Raw genomic sequence first — 14,581 nt, 5'->3', positions numbered from 1 at the left:
GATTAAATTTAAACAATACTATAACATTCTTATTTCTCAGGAGCATGGTAATTATACTTTCCTCAGTATAGTGCAAGCATTTTCATGTAACAAACAATGGAAAGGAAAAGAAGCGGACATGATAAATTGCAGAATGAAAAATATTTGGTAAATTAAGTAGTACCATTAGAAGAAAAAAAAGTCCCACGTAAGCTTCATGTATAAGTTTAGGATCCATAAGCAATGTGAAATTGAACTGCCAGATAGCAGCAGAAAATACTTGCCATTTTTTACTATATGCATCCAAAATAAGCACCTCATAACACATTATATTTAGCATTCAATTTTTGTAGTCTACTACTACATATATACTTGTTGATTTGGAATAAGGGTTAAAACATACTATAGATAATTTAAATGTGTAAATATCTTACAAATAATAGGAGGAAAACATGAATAAACACAGATTTGGAGCAGCAACATGACATGTTGCATTTACTTTTCTGCTAGATTATCCTTCAGAATGAAATTATAGTACATGTGCGAAGTTGATCCAACATCCATTAATAAAACATAAAAAAATTATAAAACCAAACTTAAAGGTAATGTATTCGGATAGTCATTATGCAATGCAAGTTACCTAAACAGACACATCTTGATCAGAAACATTATTACGGAAAATTTCTCCTAGTATCTAAATTTCTCTTAAGATCACCATAGGACGGTAAACGCTCCACACATCTTGGCATTTCCACGAAATTTCAGATTAGAAAAGCTCTCCACCACATGACTATGCAAGAATAAGAAACCAAAATTCATTATTTTTTTGTTAAAACAACCAAACTCAGCTACATACCATTATGTAAATACATGACCACATTCAGATTTGTGGTTGGTTTAATAAAAGCATTAAAATCTATTTCGCTCACCATGGAAAGACATCATTCTCGAAAAGAGAGAAGACCATCATTATAGAGACCTCTTAACTGGGCCAAAGCAACAAAGTTAAGTACATTGTGATTTAATGATCACCTGAAGACACCACACACAACATCATTAAAAGGTGGTCTTCAGTTTGGAAGATATAAAATGAACAAAGTATAACTTCCCTTTCCCTACCGGTGCTATGACTCCTAGTTGATAGCACCGAGTATTTCACAAATCATCTATTTAACATACAATTTGGTACTTGTCACACACAATTGACAGAAAATCAGAAGTGCAACAACAAAGATACCGAAGCATTAGTATTTCTAACGTGCCTTTGCTTTTGCATACCAATTGCCCAGAAAAAATAGATATTCAGCTTTATAACAGAAACCCTCAATGTTGTAGTAGTCGACAGAGAGCTACATTGTCAAGTGTTTCACACTACAACTATCTGCACTATCTGCTAGCTGAAAAGGAGTTAGAAGAAAATTCATGACCTAACATACAACTGTTAGGACATGGCAGCTTGGCAAGAAACTCCCCTGAACATGAGACTCTGGTGGATCAGCAATTCAAGCAACAACATTAGCTAGAAATGGAGACTGGGGTAGGCCATTAACGATGTTAACTCTCCCACATAGGGTCTTTGACATGTTTTGTGGATACAAAAATTGATTAGTAATTTGACCAGTGACAACATTGACAACTGACATTAGGCTCATTCTTGTTGTTGGCGTTTGTTAAGGTAGCAGGTTTAATTTATAGGCTCGCCTCGTGAGCATAGTTATGCTCCGACCGATGTCAATTATGTATCCATAGGTTGTACGTGAGAATATTATGCTCCCACCAATCTCCAGAGGTATCCATAGGTTGTATATGAGAAGAGCCAAGACTGCATCCTTGGAGAGCAGAACACTATCCAAGCACATGATACAAAACAAATTGAACCCAAATCTAAAATTAGTATGGATTCAAGTATAAACGCACTAGGAAAAAATTAGAACCAAATATTCTGAGAAAATGAACCTAATACAGATGAGGAAAACGGTTTTGAGTCAATAAGCTCCTTTAGCACAGCGGATCCATGCCCTAACTTGGTTTTGGGAGACATGGGTGAGCTTGCATTGGGTGGTAGGTGCCCGAAGAGAGAGACATGTCGCAGGATTACTTGAGATTGTTTTTAACTGTGAAAGGAAGAGATGGTGGAGAATTAGTTATCTCTTTCAGGCCTGGAGGAAGAAGTACTTAGCGTCATGACCATCAGTATTCAATAATAGTGTGCAATCTTTCCAATGATACTGCTGCTTAATGATGTTGTATATTTTTTCCTAGCCTACTCTTGTTCTTATATTATTAGTTGGGGGTCTATCCCACTAATAATTTAACAAATTTGTTACCACCAATTTTAAAACAAATTTACAGTGTTCAAAAGAAAAGAAAACTATTTGAAAGCTTGCATGGAAGTTGTATTTACCTCGGACTATGAGCATCTTTGATCAGGTCTTCTCATGTGCCTGCCTATTCCTTCACAAGAGGTAAACATGATAAGCTTTGCATGAAAGCAATCTGGATCGAGGTGCAAATCCATTGACACAACTAGTCACATAGCGGATGTGATGTTAATGAGTAGGTGTACTAATAAATCAATAAAACGACACCATCCCGTTGACAACGCGGAGGCTTGGCCTGCACTAATCGATCCATGCGATGGCACTATCGGTGTTCTGGGAACGGGGTTCCCCAGACTTGCCTGCCTGCAGCCCATGGCTTGGCTCTGCGAGCGGGCCTGTGCGGCCCATCTTCACCAACAAGAACTCAAGACCCTCACGAGGGGTCAAGCCTCGTGAGGCGGACGACACAAGACCTCCTCAGGAGCGGCCTCACCAGGTTGGCTTGCGAGGGGCGGAGAGACCAAGGCAAGACAAACCTCGCGAGGTTCTAGTGACGTGAGCCATGACGACCAAGGCCAGGCGGGTGCCAGCGTGCACAGTGTCCTTGTTTCCTCTTTGGTGCTAGGGAAGCAAGCGCATGCACGGAGTACCGAGACGTCAAGCAAAGGTTTCCATATCAGTGCAACAAGGTCAAGACCAGCAGGATGGCAAGATGGAGGTCACCATGGAGCGCAAGGCGGCGTCACCACCAGAGCCTTTTGCAGGCAAAGACTGCTTTTGTCAGGATAAGCTGTACTAGATGTCCCCTTTCAAATTGGCCATTGTTGGCTCCCTTCCCGCTCAATATTTGGGGAGAGGACCAGGGCCTCTATAAATAGGATTAGCCACCACAGTAGGAGGCAACGAGTCTGGAACTGATTCAGCTCATCCTCACACCCACCAAGCACAAGAACACCTCGCCTAAGGAGGCTGTTCTTCCCCTTGTAGTGTCCGTCCTCAGCCCAAGAGGCAATCCACCACACCACACTGGAGTAGGGTATTACACCACAATGGTGGCCCGAACCAATATAAATCTTGTGTCCTTTGTGTTGCGATTTTGTCGAGTTAGCCCGTGAGATCTTAGCAAAGCTAGGACGTGGATCGGTAGGGGGAGATCTTCGCATGCACCCCAGTGTTCAAACCTTGAGGGTTTTGCCGGAACCCGAGATCCGACATTTGGCACGCCAGGTAGGGGTGCGCGGGCTGCGCCCGAGCTTCTGTGTGCAGGACAAACAACTGGGAAACGTGGGATCAGTCAGACATGTCGCTCGCCGCGTCCCCCGGATCCCCCTCAGATGTGTCGCTGGCATCACTGCCACCATCGCTGGCATCACCATCACCTTCACCAACGCCGCCATCACTATCGTCGACCACATCGCCCGCGTCCACCGCGACCACCACCCCATCGTCATCGGAAGTGAAGGCCCTGACCAGCGCATCCACATTGTCTTCCTCCCATCGTGACAGGTAGCCCCGGATGGCCTCAGGTCCAGGAGCGATGGCGGCGTCAAAATCGAAGTTGGGTCGGTGTTCTGGAGATGGCTGAAGACGCGGGAGAACGCAGGCCCGAGCAGACCGCGTTTCCTCTCTTCAACAAGTTGACGAGCCCTCTCGGAACGGTTCTCCAGGTGCGTCACCACGTTGGTGAAGAAGCGGAGGTGGATGGCGTAGTCATTTACGTAGGTATGAGGAGCATTCTCATCACAGATGTGGCCTAGCGCGATGTTGGCCCTGTTCCTGAGGTCCTGGAGCATGGGGGCGTGCACACGCTCCAGCGTCCGTCGCTGAAGCACTTCCTCCCTGTTCTGCCACACGACGGACTCGGCGCCAGCGACCCGTTGTTGAAGAGGGAGGAGCTCGGCGCGGGCGGGGGCTAGTTCGGCCTGCGCCGAGGCCAGGGCGGCTGCGGTGGCCTCTTTGCGTCGCTCCACCTCGGTCAACCTGGACTTGAGGGCAGCAGTCCTACCAGCGGCCTCAGCTTCCACGAGCTTCAACTTCAGGTCAAGCCTACCCTCAAGACCCGCGTGAGCCTCGGCCAGCCGGCGATCGACCTCCTCCTAAGCACTGGCCTCCCGTGCGCCGACAGCATCCTCCGCCTGGGCAACTTGACGCTCCCTCGTCTCCAGTCGTTCGAGCTCAAGGCTACGCTCCACGGCTTCCAGTGCCAGCGCCTCCTCGCGCTTCTGGATCTCTTCCTCTTCGGCAGGTGTCCCCCTCGACGACGCCAGGGTGGCTCTGCGCCTCCACTTGCTGATCCAAGACGGCTCTCCAGGCTTGGAGCTCCCATGCGCGCTTCTCCATGACCTCGCGACGGCGGTCAGCATCCCGAGCCTCCTCCAGAGCTCGAGAGCAGGCCTCACGGGAGGTAGCGAGGGAAGCCTCGGCCTTCGCATTATCGAGCTCACGCTGGTGGCACCCGAGGTTGATAGCCACCTTCAGCTTATGCCGCTCCTCCACCAGCCGAAGACCCTCGGCCACGAGGTGCGCGTCCACATCCACGAGCTGTTCACCAAGCCGGTTCATCGCGCCCATCGCCTCCTTGAAGAGCTTGTGGCGGACGATGCTCCTTTCTTGCGCCGACTCGAGCATGTTGTTGACTCCGTCCTCCGCCGCGGGGACTGCGGATGGGGCCCGAAGCGGCTCATCCCCTTTCGGTGGGGGGCTAGGAGCTGGCGCCCGCCCAGTTGCGGGCCAGGCCTCGCGAGGAGCCCAAACGAGTGGAGGCCCGCTGCTTGAAGAGGAACCCAAGACCGAAGCCATCCAACTGCCGTCCACGACCAGGGGTGGAACCCTTGGCACGCTTGTTGTACTCCAAGCAAGGCCGCGAAGGAGAGACAGTGAAGGCGCGAGCTCAAGACGCCTTGTTGACCGCCTGGCTTCCCCAGTCGACTCCATGCCGTGAGCAGCGCGCGGGCTTGCAGTGATCGAGTTCAGCGGGAGAAACGAGGCGAGAGGAGGTTCCTTCTCAGTATATTCCGCAGCCTTGGCAGAAGGGATCCTGAAGAGACATCGTCAGGAAGGGAAGCAGCATGCGGAGAATCACCAAGATAAGGTACTTAATCGTCAACAGCAATGTACTTTCTCCATTTTAATGGCCCGAAGGTGCCGCTGCTTGGGGACACCCTCCTCTTGCGGAGATCTTCGAAGTCCACGCAAAGCCGGCCAAAGTGCTGGACATGGCGGCCGGCACGAGGCACAGTTGGAGAAGCGCTCGAAGGGGCAGCCTCAGGAGGGCCAAGCTGAGGGGAGCAATCATGCTCTGCCTCGCAGTGACCTGCCGAGGCCTTAGGAGCCACGGCCTCAGGAGACATGGGCTGTGTCGCCCCCTCAACCGCCGCCCCAGAGCAAGAGTCACGAGTCCCCGAGGACGAAGCCTCGGGAGCCCTGGGCAGCATCAGCATCTCGACACCTTCACCATCGGCCCCCAGCGGTGCTCACCCCCCTGCATCCACACTTGGGGCGAGCTCGATGCCAGCGACAGGGAGAGGAACCACGACGATGGGGTTCTCACGGGGCCCCACGAGGCCGACTGGGCACGAAGGAATGCATCTGCTCAGCGAATGTCTCCTTGTTCAAGTAGCGGTACAGAAGGCAACTCTTCCTTGGCAAGTCATCTGCTAACAGGACACCCGTCAGGACCTCGAGCACCGTTCGCCGCGCCTCAAGGGGGAGTCTAGACTCCTGAAGTCTCATGTGGCCCTTGCTGTTGCAACACCCATGATGCGGCTATATCTCCCACGTGTCGGAGCACGACTTAGAGGCATAACCGCATAGTAGGCATGTCGGAAGAGGGGTAATCTTTACACATCCCATGTACTGAATAAGAATGGGATAAAGAGTTGGCTTACAATCGCCACTTCACACAATACATGAATATAGCATTACATCATCCAGAATACAATCAAGGTCCGACTATGGAACCAAATAAAGAAAGACAACCCCTAATGTATAGATCCCCGATCGTCCCGACTGGGCTCCACTACTGATCAACTGGGAACAAAACAACACAACGAACACGAACTTCATCGAGCTCCCACTTGAGCTGGGTTGTGTCACCTGCACTGGTATCATCGGCACCTATAACTATTTTGGAATTATCTGTGAGTCACGGGGACTCAGCAATCTCACACCCGCGAGATCAAGACTACTTAGGCTTATGGGTAGGAGAGGGGTAATGAGGTGGAGCTGCAGCAAGCACTAGCATATATGGTGGCTAAGATACGCAAATGAGAGCGAGAAGAGAAGCAAAGCAACGGTCGTGAAACTAGAAGTGATCAAGAAGTGATCCTGAAACTACTTATGTCCAAGCATAACACCAAAGCCATGTTCACTTTCCGGACTCCGCCGAAAAGAGACCATCACGGCTACACATGCGGTTGATGCATTTTAATTAAGTTAAGTGTCAAGTTCTCTACAACCGGACATTAACAAAATCCCATCTGCCCATAACCGCGGGCACGGCTTTTGAAAGCTCAAACCCTATAGGGGTGTCCCAACTTAGCCCATCACAAGCTCTCACGGTCAACGAAGGATATTCCTTCTCCCAGGGAGATCCGATCAGACTCGGAATCCCGGTTACAAGACATTTCGACAATGGTAAAACAAGACCAGCAAGACCGCCCGATGCACCGACATCCCAATAGGAGCTGCACATATCTCGTTCTCAGGGCAACACCGGATGAGCGCTCTATACAACTAAAACCAACCCTCAAGTTTCCCCGATGTGGTGCTGCAAAGGACTCTAGTTCGGACCAACACTTTGACAAGCACTGTCCCAGAGGGGCTTAAAATAAAGATGACCCTTGGGAGCGCGACTCCCAAGGAAAAGTAGGTGGTGGTGAGGAAAATGGTAAAACCAAGGTTGGGCCTTCCTGGAGGAGTTTTATTCAAAGCGAACTTTCAAGGGGTCCCCATAAGACCCAACCGTGTAAGGAACGCAAAATCAAGGAACATAACACCGGTATGACGGAAACTAGGGTGGCAAGAGTGGAACAAAACACCAGGAATAAGGCCGAGCCTTCCACCCTTTACCAAGTATATAGATGCATTAATTAAATAAGAGATATTGTGATATCCCAACATATCCATGTTCCAACATGGAACAAACTTCATCTTCACCTGCAACTAGCAACGCTATAAGAGGGGCTAAGCAAAGCGGTAACATAGCCAAACAATGGTTTGCTAGGAAAGGTGGGTTAGAGGCTTAACATGGCAATATGGGAGGCATGATAAAGCAAGTGGTAGGTATCGCGGCATAGCAGAAAGAGCGAGCAACTAGCAAGCAAAGATAGAAGTGATTTCGAGGGTATGGTCATCTTTCCTGAGATCCCGCAAGGAAGAAGAACGAGTCCATGAAGAAGACAAACGGACGTAGATGAACGGATCCTCACAACTCTGGAACGAAACCGAAGCTAACGTGAGAAGTAACCCGGAAAGAAGCAAACAACATAGTAAACAACCATCACATAAACATGGCATGATGCACAACCAAGTATGATGCATGTCTGGTTTAATGAAACATGGCATGGCAAAAATCACAAAACAATCCTACAAATTAAGTGAAGCTCAATATGCAACGAGTTGCATATTGACGGAACACCACATTCAAGTCATTTAGTTCGATCTCTTTTATGTACCGAACAATATTAAATGTTGTTTAACATGGCAAGGGTGAAACATATGAACACTACCTATCTAGGCAAGTTTAAATGAGGCCGGAACAACAAACAACAAGTCCGGAAACTCCTCATGAGCATATATTGGATTTGGTACTGTTCTGCCCTAAACCATATTTTAGAGTTGCTAAACATGCAAAGTAATGCCACCATGTTAAACTAGGCATTTTTCTACCCAATTTACATATAAATTTTGTTAGGTTTGGAGCTACGGTTATTAAGTTATGAATTAAAGCATTTTAACATGGCATAAGAGTAAATCTACAAAAACAGCAATTTAAACATTTTAAACATGGGTGAAAGTCACATATTATGAAACTAGACACAATTTTAAGCATTTTCATATATAAAGTTTTTACATGTGATGCTTAGTTTGTGAATTAAGATATGCATGAAGTTCAAGGGATTTTTTGTAAAACTGACAAACTCTGGAAAAAGCTGAAACGCAGATCTAAAAAAACAAGACACGGGGCGAAACTGCTGGGCGCTGGGGCGCTCACCATGGGCCTGGCCCGGTCAGTGCAGCAGGCCGGCTTGGGCTGGCGGATATGGCGCCGCTGGGCCTGCAGCGGTGTGGCCCACCCGATGGATCTGGAGGTTGACGGGCGCGGTGCTGGGCCAACTCCAGATCGAGGCGAGACGCAGCAGGGCGTGGTCAACGCACGCGGTCGGGCGAGCGGGGGAAGCGAGGGGTGATGCAGACGGCGCCCGCAGAGGAAAAACTCGAGCGCAAGTTCGCGATCGACAGGAAGATGGTGCGAAGCCGGGCTCCGACGGCGCGGGAATTTGGCGCATGGCTCTCGAGTGGCAGCAGTGGTGGCTTGAAGTTTGCATCCACGGCGGGGTTCCTATGAGAGAGGCACAGAGAGAGCTTGAGGAACCAGAGAAGGGGATGGAGGGAGGAAGGAGAAGGAGGGGAACGGCAGAGGGACCTGCTGACGGTGGTCTTCGGCGACGCAGCTGGTTGCGAGGACAAGCGCAGGGTTCGGGCGTGCGATGCTGTGGTCGAGGAGCTCGGGAGGCTTGGCGGCTTGGCGTCCATGGAGGCTCCGGCGAGGGGTGCCGGGCGACCAGCGGGCAAAACCGCGGGGCAGTAGCTGTAGACGACGGTGACGATGGGATCTTGAGATCGAGCCCAGGCCATGGCGGCTTCCTTCCGTTCCCTGGAGAAAATGAGACCAGGAGATGTGAGAGAGAGAAGCACGGGGCGGAAAAGGAGACAGGGCGCGGGCGCTTAACTCGTGGTCGCTGGCGACGGTGCCGGTCGTCAGCCGACGAGGTGGGATGGAGGAGCACGGGGCTCGGGCGACCGATTGGTCAAGCACGCAAAACGAGGGAGAGGGTCGGGGAGGATTTGGATCGAGGGGAGGCCTCGAGTGCTGGTTGGGTTGCTGCCGGAAACGAGGAGGAGAAAGTAGGAGGAGGCGTTGGATCCGAGAAGGAGACTGTGGGATCGAGGGAAGGGATCCCGAGGTGGGTGGCGACGGCTAGGAGGATCCCTAGAAATTAGGGATTCGGTCTAGGGATAGGCTAATATATATTATATATATTTATATTTATATATATATATATACAGCCGGTCTATTTTGATAATATTATCAGAATAACTATTTTGATAACACTTTCGTACTGCATGCTTAACGCGAGGGCACTGCACTTTCTTTAACTAGAGCACTGTAGTACTGAAGCGAGTGAACTTCCTGTGACAAAAAACTGCACGTAGTGTTTTTTCTGGTACTGTTTTCGCTCTAGTTTTTAAACCGTTTGTCGGAACGAGGCGTGTAATATATCGTTGAAAAGCTATGGATTAGACGCAACTTCTCCATGTTGAACACTTTTCGAGATTCCTCACGGTTTAAGAGCGGTTTTGAAAATGGTGCGACCCACAACGAGTGGCAGCGAGCCTTTTTCGCATTTTTTTTCTAAACCGCTCGTCGGAATGAAGCAAATGATACACCGTTGGATAGATATCGTCGAGGCGCATCTTTTTCATATGTATTTCTTTCTCTAATTCATTACGGTTTAAGAGCAGTTTCAAATTTACTAAATCGCGGAATTCTGTTTTTCAAATTTTCAGTACTATTTTCGCTCTACTTTTTTAACCATTTGTCGAAACGAGGCGTGTAATATGTCGTTGGAAAGCTATGGACAAGACGCAACTTCCACATGTAGAAATAGTTTTGAGTTTCCTTACAGTTTTAAGTTAATTTTGAAAATCGTGTGACAGACGACAAATGGCAGCGACCGTTTTTCACGAAATTTTTACAAACCGGTCGTCGAAATGATTCAAATGATATGCCGTTGGAAAGATATCGACGAGACACAACTTTTTCATATAGAACACTCTCTCTAATTTCTTACGGTTTAAGAGCAGTTTTAAATTTACCAAAATGCGGACACTCTGTTTTTCGCGACACCCAAATCGATGTGGGTACTTCAACCGACTGAAAACCGCACTGCAACGGACGAAAAACCGCACTGCATCAGACGGGTAAGAGAACTACATGGTTTCTTTTATTCAAACGTAATTTTTTGAAGGACGAGAAAGTAGAGTGCAATTCAGATCGGTTTTAAATAAACCACAACACTATCAAGAAGTTAACCACATTACTTTTTTTCGTTTCCGTAACAACTTTTTTGCATTTACGGGATGAACAACATCACACGATCATCCACACTGCTTCAAAATGAAAACCGCACTGCATCGGACAGGCAAGCGAGCTGCATAATTTGTCTTTTCATCACTCACTCCGAGAGAAGACTAATGATGTGCATTTTTATACAATTTTTTAGCGTTCCGAACAACGTCAGACAATTTAGCAAAGTAAATGGGTGCCATACAAATTGCTTTTTACAAAGGTAACTAGATGCCACATTTTTTTTATAATGAATTGCAGTCTCTGAAAACCTGAAAAATCAACAAAAAAATAGCTTTCGACACCTAGCCGTACTGCAGCGACGACCCAGGCAAACTTCAACAGTCCATCAACCGCACCACACCTTCCGTAGTCCACCATACAGGAGCTGCAGTGCACTTGTGTTCATCGAATATCAGAGACACAAGCACGACTCTTCATTGCGGGCTTGTTTGAGCTGCACGGCCGTGGTTTGTGGACTACACGGCTGTAGTTTTTACAATGAACTAATGAAGTGGAGTTTTCAACAACAACAAAATTAAGTTATGGGAAATCCAACAGAACTGCATCACTTCATCTTTTCCTGCTAAAATGAGTAAAATGAACCTCAATAGCAAACCATAGCGTACTTCATTTGCATTTTTTCTCTTTAGAAATCACAAAATCAGCGAAGTGTATAAGAGCACTGTCGAACCGCATGGCACGCCCAGTCGTACTGCACAGTGGAGGCTAGCAGCACGCTGGACCGCGGGCACACCCATTTTACAAACATGCATACATCCCCACGGGCACGACAATAAACATAAGACACTGAAACATCCATCCACTGAACTGCAAAAATGCACATGGACACCGCACGCTGTCGTGGATAAACCACACCAGGGAGCACGGCGCACTGCTCACGGGATTCGGGTGCACTGCACTGCACATCCGGGAGCACAGCAAAAATCTAAAACATGAAAGGTCAAACTATTAAAGAAAAGTTAGTCCATTTTTCATACACAAAGAACAGAAGAGAGAAACATAGCAAACTGCTGGCAAGGGATGCAGTGGTTCGCGAGAGATGAGGCAAGCGTACTGCTCCAGCGACGACCTTGCATTGCTCATCACGGAGAAAAGGAACGGGGGGCACGCTTTTCATTGGCGATGCGGACTACACAGCAGAGCCGGACGCCACGGTAGCTCACTCTAGGTGTGATAGGCATCCAGCCCAAAACAGCGGAGGAGAGTAGGAGCTCGCGCTCGAGAACGATGACTCTTATTGGAAGAAAACCGGACTGCACATGGTGGAGGGGCGCACCACAGCACGCAAAGCATGGATACAGTGGCCATGTCCATTTTTCTCACCTGGCTTGGCCGCCTGCTTAGAGAGGAAAGGGGCGTCTTGGAAGTTGCCGGCTGGGGAGGGGAGGGGACGCTCGGGCCACTACTTGTTGGAGGCTGACGCCGGCGATGTGGGGCCCCACTGGTGGGTGAGGCACACATCAGAGAAGGTCACACGCATCAAAGTTGGACCTGTAGAGTTGGGAGTCGAGGTGGAGGCTCACCGGACCTATCCTTGGAGGAGAAGAAGGGTGGACGAAGGGCAGAAGAGGAGGGCGCAGGAGCAGCACCAGGCATCCAACTCCCATCTCCGCAGGTCACCACCGCCGTCCTCCAGCAACCGACCTGCAGTGGAGCACTACCCAAACCACTCAATGGCGAGATGGGCATGCTGCGTGCTTCCATGCAATGGACTGCACGGCGCCGCCGCCGGTGGCTTGACGAAGCATACCATAGGAGGCCCAAAGTGGGATGGCGGGGTGGTTGTGGAGGCGCATGGACGGGAAGGCCATGCCCGCTGGTTGGCGGAGGGGCAACGTGGGGTACCGGATCCGGCGGCGGGGCGTTGTGAGGGGGCCGCCATGGCCTGGATCCGGCGGTGGGGGGCCGCCGTGGCCTGGATCCGGCACTGGGGGGCTGCCGTGGCCTGGATCTGTCTCGTGGTGGTAGGTGCCATGTGGGGCGTGAGGACCACCATAGCTTGCCAACGAGGGGCTGAAGGTCGCGGCCAGTTGTGGCGGGGTGCGGGGAGCCCCTATCCATCGGCGCCGGGATGCGGGTGGCCGAAAGGTGTGGCGTGGCGGCGCTGGTAGGAAGTGGACGGGGGCCGGGCGGCGGGGTAGCGACCTTGGGAGGTGCTTCGGCAACGGCGTCGGTAGAAGGAGGACAGGGGTGGGGTGGGGTGGCGGCGGCCTGGGGTGGCACTCCGGTAGAAGGTGGTGGTAGGTGGGGTTTGGAATCAGGGGAGTGGGCGAGGTGGTTGTCATGAGGGAGGTGGGGTGAAGGTGAGCGTGGGATTTTTTGTTGTGGTTCAGTTCGCGGGTAGTGAGGTGTTATCAGAATAGGACGGTTGATGTGCAGAATAAGGTCTTAAGGCGCGTTGTTAGAATAGACCCTTCGATCGTAATCGGACGGTTCAGAATCAAATAGGTAGGGAGTCCAAAAAGAAAAATAGAGATGTTTTGTAGATGTTAGGGGATGATCCGGACCCAACGGTGATGACTGCCCGGGTCGGGTTCGGGACAACTTTCGGACGGGCGCGAGGAGGGCCGTGGGCTGATGAGAGAGGTTAGGTTGGGCCTGGCGGTGAGTGGTAGTGGGCTGTGCAGAAAGCCTTGGGCTAAGAGAAGAGAAGAGAGAGACCCGGCAACTGTTTTCGGAGACCAAAAACGTCCGACGTTTGACCGACTATATTGTCGCTATAGTTATCCGTTGGGCTATCAAACGAACTCCGAATGCGATGAAACTTGGCAGGCGACCTACTAACAACAAAAAAACACCGCACGCCAACTTTCAACCCATTCCGAGAATATTTTCCGGCCACTTATAAAATAGTATTTCGGACGTGCCGCGGGCGCGTGCAAGTGTGTCTGGGCTCAGAACGGACAACGGACGAAACTGGGGAACCCGGACGGATGCAAGTTTTGAAAACAAGATGATGCAATGCACATGATGACATGATGAAATGAAACACGCAGGCAAATGACATGGCAACGACGGCGAATAACTGGGAGACACCTGGCGCAATGGTCTCGGGGCGTCACGACCCTCCACCACTACGAGAGGATCTCGTCCCGAGATCTAGGATGGCACCAGAGAGAAACGGAAGAGGAAGAGAAGAGGTAGAACTAATTGCTTCTTTGACAAAGGAGTGAAACCACGAACCTTGAGAGGTTGAACAAATTGAAAGAAAGAATACAACGAAGGTGAACAAAGTGGAAAACATGCCTTTAGATAAGAGGAACAAGGAACCTTACCAGAACCTTGTAGGTTGAAAGACATAAGAAAAGGGTTGCAATGGACAAGGAGTACATGCAAGCACTCCGGTAGAGACGAGATGTATAAGGAACGATAAGGATCAATTACAACAACACTCCAGTTAAACAAGATAGAGAAGGGAAAAGAATGATGTAATTTGGACAGCACTCCGACTGCAAATGGAAGGAATTAACAAGAACTTGACAAGATGAGAGGATACTTGATGAAATCAAAAACACACTGCCTCTGAAACTATCGACAGAATGACACAAGGGTTAAGAAAGATTTCAGACAACACTCCGGTTGAGAAGGGAGGCAAAACTTTATAAGAAGAGAGAACTTGAATGAAGAACATGACACTCCGGTTGAATAGATAAGCAAAAGAAAGAACATGATCTTCACAATTCGAGATAATGAGAGAAAAAGGCAACATCACAAAGCCTCTGGAAGAAAGAAAGAATGGAATGGAATGAACGGATGGAAAACAAGATCTTGAGAGAGCACGCTTACAACAAATGCTAGAACGGAGTTGTTTGATTATCAACAACGAAAGGATAAGCTTGACATGGGAAAATTGTCAAGAAAGATATAACACCATCTGAAAAAATAAGATAGAAAGAATTGCACTTTG

The 14,581-nt window shown here is 49.3% G+C and overlaps 2 long non-coding RNA genes across 5 annotated transcripts; both read right to left on the bottom strand.

The window, feature by feature from the left end:
* Nucleotides 1–391: 391 nt before the first annotated feature.
* LOC125555792 (uncharacterized) lies at nucleotides 392–9,532 on the bottom strand. Of its 4 annotated transcripts, none has more exons than XR_015604239.1 (4): nucleotides 8,947–9,532; nucleotides 8,515–8,862; nucleotides 909–7,733; nucleotides 392–769 (listed from the first exon to the last, which is right to left on the bottom strand). It is a non-coding gene; the product is annotated as an uncharacterized LOC125555792 (long non-coding RNA). The 4 variants fall into 4 exon arrangements; XR_015604241.1 differs by lacking the exon at nucleotides 392–769 and having other exon boundaries at nucleotides 1,224–1,824; nucleotides 1,936–7,733; XR_015604240.1 differs by lacking the exon at nucleotides 392–769 and having other exon boundaries at nucleotides 1,224–2,093; nucleotides 2,384–7,733; nucleotides 8,947–9,531.
* A 1,244-nt stretch (nucleotides 9,533–10,776) lies between these two features.
* On the bottom strand, nucleotides 10,777–13,009 carry LOC125508286 (uncharacterized). Its single transcript, XR_007283346.2, has 2 exons — nucleotides 12,198–13,009; nucleotides 10,777–12,115 (listed from the first exon to the last, which is right to left on the bottom strand). It is a non-coding gene; the product is annotated as an uncharacterized LOC125508286 (long non-coding RNA).
* Nucleotides 13,010–14,581: the final 1,572 nt, after the last annotated feature.

The sequence above is a fragment of the Triticum urartu genome, chromosome 5A (assembly GCF_056163025.1).
Source record: "Triticum urartu cultivar PI428250 chromosome 5A, HENAU_Tu73, whole genome shotgun sequence".
NCBI classification, from domain to species: Eukaryota; Viridiplantae; Streptophyta; class Magnoliopsida; order Poales; family Poaceae; genus Triticum; species Triticum urartu.
This window is presented reverse-complemented; position numbering and strand designations above follow the sequence as displayed.